The 6,995-nt window shown below is 46.2% G+C and overlaps 1 long non-coding RNA gene across 1 annotated transcript in view; it reads right to left on the reverse strand.

Moving 5' to 3' along the window:
* Positions 1–6,602, reverse strand: part of LOC138447627 (uncharacterized) — a 355,678-nt gene extending 349,076 nt beyond the window's left edge. Inside the window, exon 1 of the long non-coding RNA XR_011259912.1 lies at positions 6,359–6,602. This is a non-coding gene — a long non-coding RNA (uncharacterized lncRNA). The remainder of the gene's footprint in view (positions 1–6,358) is intronic.
* Between the last annotated feature and the right edge of the window lie 393 nt (positions 6,603–6,995).

Consider the following 6,995-nt stretch of genomic DNA (forward strand, 5'->3'; position numbering starts at 1 on the left):
TTAGAAGAGAGTGAGTGTGTCTTTCTTTTCGTTGATCTCTTTTGCAAAAAACTTGATTCATGTTAATTTCATAAATTAATTGAACACCACATTTTAAATTACCTCCAAATGAAATTCTCACATGAATATCACATTTGTATGCTTACTCTGATTATTTGCAGTGTGTGTTTAGCAGTGACAATGGCCAACACTGCTCACAATATTACAAATAATCAGAGTAAGCATACAAATATGATATTCATGTGAGAATTTCAATTAGTGATAAATGAAAATGTGGTGTTCAATTAATTAGCGAAATTAACAGGTATCGCGTTTTACCTTTGTGGCAAACAATAATATTTGTTTGTCTTTTTCGGTGGAATATAAAAAGAAATCTCAGAATGAACATTCCGGGAGAAGCCGGGTACTTAGGCTAATGCGGCTATAAATAAAAGGCCCCCTCAATCTCTGAATACAGAAGTAAGCAGGAAAACTTTCTCACAGGAATCTTCATATAGATTAGCAGCATTCTGACTAAGTATAGGATGTTCAGTAAAGCAGCATGTTTTTCACATCCCTCCAAGCACCTGGTGTACAGGCTATGGCAAATTCTAAATGGATACAAATTACGCAGTAGGATGTGTTGCAGCTAGCTAATGCCAATGAGATGGGACTGAATGCCATACAGGAGGAATTTAGGCTGTTCAGATTGACGGTTCTTCCGAATAGATATGTGCTTGACCTCCTTAGTTCTCCTCCTTAGTTCTATGGAGGGAGGAGTCTGTGGGAAAATCAGCACAAGTTGCTGTACATTCGTGCCAGCAAATTATAAACAAAATGGCAGTTTGACTGATGGCTTAGCTGCCTTTCACACATTGCACATGATCATGGAGAAGGAGAGTAGTAAAGTAGTGGATGTGGAATGGTATCATCTGATGTTCTCCTGGGTGCCTGCCTGGTTGGGCAAGATAATTAAAGTAGTAGTTCCTATTCTCATTGTACTACTCATAAGTCTCTGTGCACTACAGATATTACTGGGATATTGTAAGTGGGTTGGGAAGAAGAATGCATAGGCACACATGATGTCGCTTATGCTTGGTTCTTTGGGCGGGCAACTTCTATCTCAAAACGTGCTCACAAACAGGCGACACATGGAATGGAAAAAGGGAACTCCGTATGGTTAGAATATAAAGGACCATTGGACCCCCTAAGACACGGTTTGTGACCTCTCCAGACCCTGAGAACTATATGATATGATAGGTCATTTACAATGCACCTGTACACAAGTTTTTCTAGGCACGACAAGGGAGGGAAGACAGAGGGAGGACAAGACAAATGATCTTACTAGGCATTGTGTTATTCAGATCGTGCAAGTGCGAGCTCAGCCAGGGCAGCACGGCTCTGGGTAGTGCAAGAGGAACAAGTAACTGTAGGGTTACAGTTACAGCCCATAAGTTCATGGTTGGCCCGGAGGCAGTGCGAGGGTGACTGATCAAGAAAGAGCCTGGTACCCAGTGAGACTCTGAGGGTAGCCAAGCAACCAGTCGGTACAGCAAAAAGGTAGGTCAGGTAGGTCAACAGGGGAGGGAGAGAGAGAGAAAGCAGAGAAGAAGAGGAACGTTTAGAGCTGCTTCCTGAACTTCAGGTGGTCCGGCTCAAGTTTGAGAGGGACAGGGAGGCCATTCCAGAGGGAGGCAACTGCAAAGGAGTGAGATCTACATGCCACTCTCTGCCTGGAGAAGCGTCTAACCCTTAGAGAGTGAAGAGAGCATTGGATGTAGTGCAGGCCCCGGCCCCGGAAAGCAGATAATGCAAAGGGCCTTGAAATTTATCTTGCAGCCACCGGGAGCTAGTGAAGAGATTTTAGGGCTGGAGTGTTACGGTCCCTGGGGTTGAGGCCAAGGATAAATCTCACAGTCCTGTTCTGGATTAGTTGCAGAGGACGGACAGTAGAGGAAGGAAGATTGAGAAAGAAGCTGTTGCAGTAAACCAGCCTAGAGAGTACCAGGGCTCTGGCCCAGTGAGCCAGTGAGCTTCTAGGGGAGAGTTAGAAAGGGAAGAATCCCTTTGAGGAGGGGCAGCTGGCAGAGGGACTTCTTTGTGACATTCGAGATGTGAGGAGGGAAAGAGAGAGTGGATTCTTAGATGACACCAAGGATTTTTGCCTCGCAGGAAGGTGAGGAAGAGGGCCCAAGGCAGGTGGCCAGAGTGAGAGAGGGAAAGCAGGGGCAATGAGAAGGATTTCCGTATTATTGGTATTAAGGCAGAGATCTTTGTAGGTTGTTAGGCAAGATTGTATGCAGTACCTTTAGGGTGCACTATAACAACCCTGACCACCTGGCAGTAGTAACTGAACATTTGGTGTAAGTCTGTACTACCCAGGTTGGTAGTGTGGACGAGTAGCCAGGCTTATCTCAAGAGGGGTCAATGTGAGCTGTAGGGGAGTTACAAAGAGGTTCACAGTGACAAGTATTCAAGCAGACACTTACACACAGGGTTTCTTGATAAAACAATCATTTATTTATTTACCAGTCTGTTAATATAAGCCTTCTTCAGAATGGAGTACTGTAAAACACCACACAAATATACTTCAAAATTACACAACCTTTTAGTTCAGAATCAGTAAATACCCATTTGGGATGGCATACAGCAGAGACCTGCACCCACAGGTGACTTCAATTGCTAGGGTGCTGTTGACATTAATGTATTACTGTTGGCATTTAGAATTAGTTAAGAGCAAGTAAAAAGGTAAATGATTATTAGAGCAAACAAGATACCACAAATATTTCTTAAGCAGGCAAATACTTTCAGATCCTCCAATAAGAGTCATTCAGTTAAAACAGGCTAAGCCAAAGTCAATAGGCTGAAGCACTTCTTTAAAGGTGGGTAGAAAGTCTTTTCTTCAAAGACTTCTGAAACATTGTGCAAAGATGACTCAAATGTAGGGCCACAAGCTGATTAGACTTTTGAGTAGTAGAAGATGCAAGCAACTCTACAGCAAGAGGTAAGTTCTCTTAGACTTTGTACAGTACCTTTTAAGTGAAGAAAAGATGCAGCAGATAACTCCTGTTCCTGTGTGGCCTTGGAGATCTCACTGTTCCTGGGCCTCAATCATGGGGACAAGAGGGGGGACGTTGGGGGACTCCTACACTGCCCTGGGACAGTCAAAACTTGCAACCAGCAAACTTCACGTTCAGTGGCTGTTCAGTGTTTCAGCTCCTCATGTCTACCCCAAATACCAACACCGCAGTTCCTGGCTTTCGAGATGGACTTTCCTTGCTTCTGGGGTCCCACACCCTGTTGAGGGGGCTCAGGCTTGGTCAGTCCTGCTTCCTGGGTGTCTGGAGGATCTTCCTGAAGCTCTTGGCCAACTTAAAAGCAACGCACACAAACTGGTGTTCCACGCCCTGGCTCTACGGTTTCCAACAGCAACTCTGTGGAAATTCAACCAGCTCCGAGGTGGATGTCCAGGTGGCTTACTTTGGAGTTGATTGGTCCACCAACTCAAGGGGAGAAGTCGTCCTTGCAGGGGCTTCTCTGTCGATGCAAACCTGGCATTTCGGCACTGCAGCAGGGCTTCAAACCAATGGTCCAGATGTTGCAGCAGGCGTCCTCTTCAAGTTCTTCAAGTTCTTCTTCGGTTCCTTCGTCCAGTGGTCGACTCTGCCTTCCAAGCCAAAAGACTTGCCTTCTATATAGTTCTCTACCTTTCATTCCAGCCTAGCTGTCACTCACCCAGCCGGGTGGCTGTCCTTGCTCGACAGTCAGCCAGCCAATCATCACAGAGACTAAGCACAGGGAGTTTCAGGCATCTCCCTCACTTCCTGCCTACCACAGACACCCTGGAGCCATAGGTGGGCCTCACTTGTGAATCCCGCCAAAGGCAAAATGAACAAAGGGACCAAACCTGGTTTGGCGCACAGAGTAAATCTCAAGAAGGACCTTTCCACAAAGAAATGGCGAAAAAAGAAGACTGGGCCATTTTGACCAAAATGGCACCCTTGGGTGCTTTACTGCAGCTGTGAACGCAGCCAGCGGTAAATGCACACCACAATAGTAAAAAAGAAACCATTGCCACCAGCCATTCAGTGAGGAAAGGGTAACATAAAATTGTTACATGAGAAGCTAGACAAAGGGGATACTAGGTAACCCCTCCAGCACACCTATTGTAAGATAGTGTGTGCTGGGTCTAGAAAGTTACAAATGTAAGTAAAGTCAATTTCACTTTACTGCTCTGGGAAACAGTAGTTCATCCCAGAGAAGGTAGTTAAACCGCGGGAAATCTAAGAGACTTCCCAGTGTCACTGTACTAAAGGTGCTGTGTGACACAATGTAAAAGATGATGACAATGGAGTTTGTTAGACTACACAACCAAAAAGAAACACATAGTACAAAAAATCACATTAAAATACATGAGAGAGTGGGAAAAAGGGTCTCACACTCTCCAGGTAAAAAAAAAATGAAGTCCTCAAAATCCAGCAAAGTTGCTGGGGGTCTCCAAGTTAGAGGGAATTGGCACATTTCTGAGAATTCTCCCTAACACAGGTGCACCAATCTTGAATTGCGTATAGATAGTCAGGAATGAGCAAGAGAGGAGAGGAGGCTGAGGGGAGCCTGAAGGAAAGCGGAGTGTCATCCACATAACAACGAAAGTTAGAGGAGAAGGTAAAGGGCAGGTGGGCTAAAGGGGCCAAGTAAAGGTTGAAAAACCAGGGTAAGAGGTGTTGTGAAGTGCTTGTCTTGGTATGTATGAGTTGAGAGAATGTTGATGTTAGTCAGTGGAATGTTTGGATATGCATGCTGTGTCAAGGTTCCACCCAGGGGCAGTTGTAAGAAGCTAGCCTGGGTAATGGGACCCTTTGGTTCCCTATGTAACAGCTTGAAGTAAACCACAATAAAGCCTTGCTGTGAAGAACCTACATAAGTGTACAGAAGCTACTTTATTTCATTGGCGACGAGGAAACTAAGAACCTGCGTTCAAAGAAAATGAAAGAAGAGGAAGAAGTCTGCTGTGGGGGAAGCAGCAGAAAAGAAGAAGAACCACTGCCCCCCAAACAGAAAGAAGTAAGTCCCATCACCCAGGAAAAGGTGGGGAAGCATCACCCAGGGCAGTAAGAAGGGGTTGGATAACTAGCCCAAATGTAAAGATAAACCTGGCGTAAACCCAAGGGAAAAGTAAGGAGTGAAAGATCCAGAACAGGTCCCTGGGGAAGGTCTGAGAAGACCAGAGCAGCAGTATGAGAAGAAGCCCCAGCGCAGGCCCCGGGGGAAAAGTATGTGAAGCCCTAGGAAAGAAAAGTCTTGAAAGAAGAAAGAGGATGCAGTACCCTGGGGGAAGTGATATGAAGAAGCAGCCCAGTGCAAGCACCTAGGGGAAAAAGGGATGTAAAGCCCCAGCTCAGCATGCAGAGGGTAAAGCAGGAGAAAGGAAGAATAAGCCGGGTGCAGTACCTAAAGGCAAAAGGAGGTGAGATAAGCCCCAAGGTGCAGGGTTCAAGCGTAGAACCTAATAGTAAATGATCGGTTTACTGCTGCTCAATGCAGGAGCAAATAAAATAGCAAGAACAGTATTCTTAGACATGTCACCCCCTCCCCCCAGTCATAGAAGTGTGATGTGGGTGGAGAAATACTGCGTTAGGTACCTAGCGTGAAGACTTGTCACCGGAATGTGAGAGTATGCAGTAAAAGTGTACATTGTTAAAGGCTCACTGTGTCAGTGGCAAGATTGACAGTTACAATGCAGGAGATCTGCTGTGCTCGTCGGCCTGGAGGCTAGTGGTGACATCACATGGGCCAGTTTAGGGCTGGCGAAGTTGGAATGCTCCTTGCTGAGTGTTCCGGAGGGAGACGTTACGCTTAAAGCAGCCAACACTGACGTCAGCTAGAATTAAAAGGAGGCTTGAAACGCGGATGCAATAAAGGAGACTAGCGTAGGCTGTAGAAGAAGGGATGCAGCTTCGTATGCCAAGGTGAATAGGAAGTGTATGCTTGTAAGCATATGAGAAACAATGTGGTTTTTGTTCCGTTGTAGACAATGGAGAGATTAGTCTTGGAAGCGTTCCGAAGAGGAAGAGTGTCCAGCGCGAATGGAGGACAACGGAGTCTCAGGGTACTGGGTGCTGGACTTGTATGAATGTAACTACTGAAGAAAATAAAGTTACTTCTGTGTGTGCCCTAGAATAGAAGAAAATTAAGCTACCGAGTGCCAGTGGCATCGGAAGGCAGCGTTATGAACTACTGGGTTTAAGGTAGTGGAGGTGAGGTCCGGGACTTAGTTAGTGGTGGCGGGCGGGTAAATATAGTGTCAGGAATAAGTTTTGTTTTATACAATTAAAACATATTCATAGCCGGGGTTACCGTAGATAAGGTACCCCCTTACTGCTGTATTGCTGGTGGCTCCTCTTCTGTGGTTTTAGCAGTTTAGTGGGCGGCGGGCTCCGGTTGGAAGAAAGCTGCTTCAGGGTTTTTCTGGTCAGCTGCCAGGTCCGTGTGGGCGTGCTGTGACGCGGAGCATTCTTCCTCCGGGGGTCCGTGCGGCTGCTGTGTGGGTGTGGGGTCCTGGTAGCAGTTTGGGCTGGTAGGGGCCGACATTAGGAGGCCCGCGCAGGGACGAGTGGCACCGGGAGCTGGTTAGTAGCTCGCAGGAGGCAGGGCGTCTTGTGGTGGTAGGAGCAACGTGCAGTGACCCATAGCGGCTGCCAGTTGGCAGTGCAGAGCTCTTAAAGGGCCACACACGGTGAGAAAGGAACCACGTCCTCCTGTCAAGCAAGGAACTACATAGCTTGCAATTACCAGTGGTTTTAGGCAAGCCCGTGTGTCGGCGCTGTATATTAAAAAAAAATATATATATATATAAATATATATAGACTCAGCATTGCAGTTAGGGATTTTGATGCCCTGATTTCTTTAGCAAATTCGGTATATTAGCCTGCTTGACTGCTCTGGTGGTCATATGCAAGCGGGGGCATGAGATTAATAAATATATAAAAAAGGGTAGGTTCCAGGCAGGTGAATAC

Source organism: Ambystoma mexicanum, chromosome 3q, assembly GCF_040938575.1.
Source record: "Ambystoma mexicanum isolate Mex_15411 chromosome 3q, UKY_AmexF1_1, whole genome shotgun sequence".
Classification (NCBI taxonomy): domain Eukaryota; kingdom Metazoa; phylum Chordata; class Amphibia; order Caudata; family Ambystomatidae; genus Ambystoma; species Ambystoma mexicanum.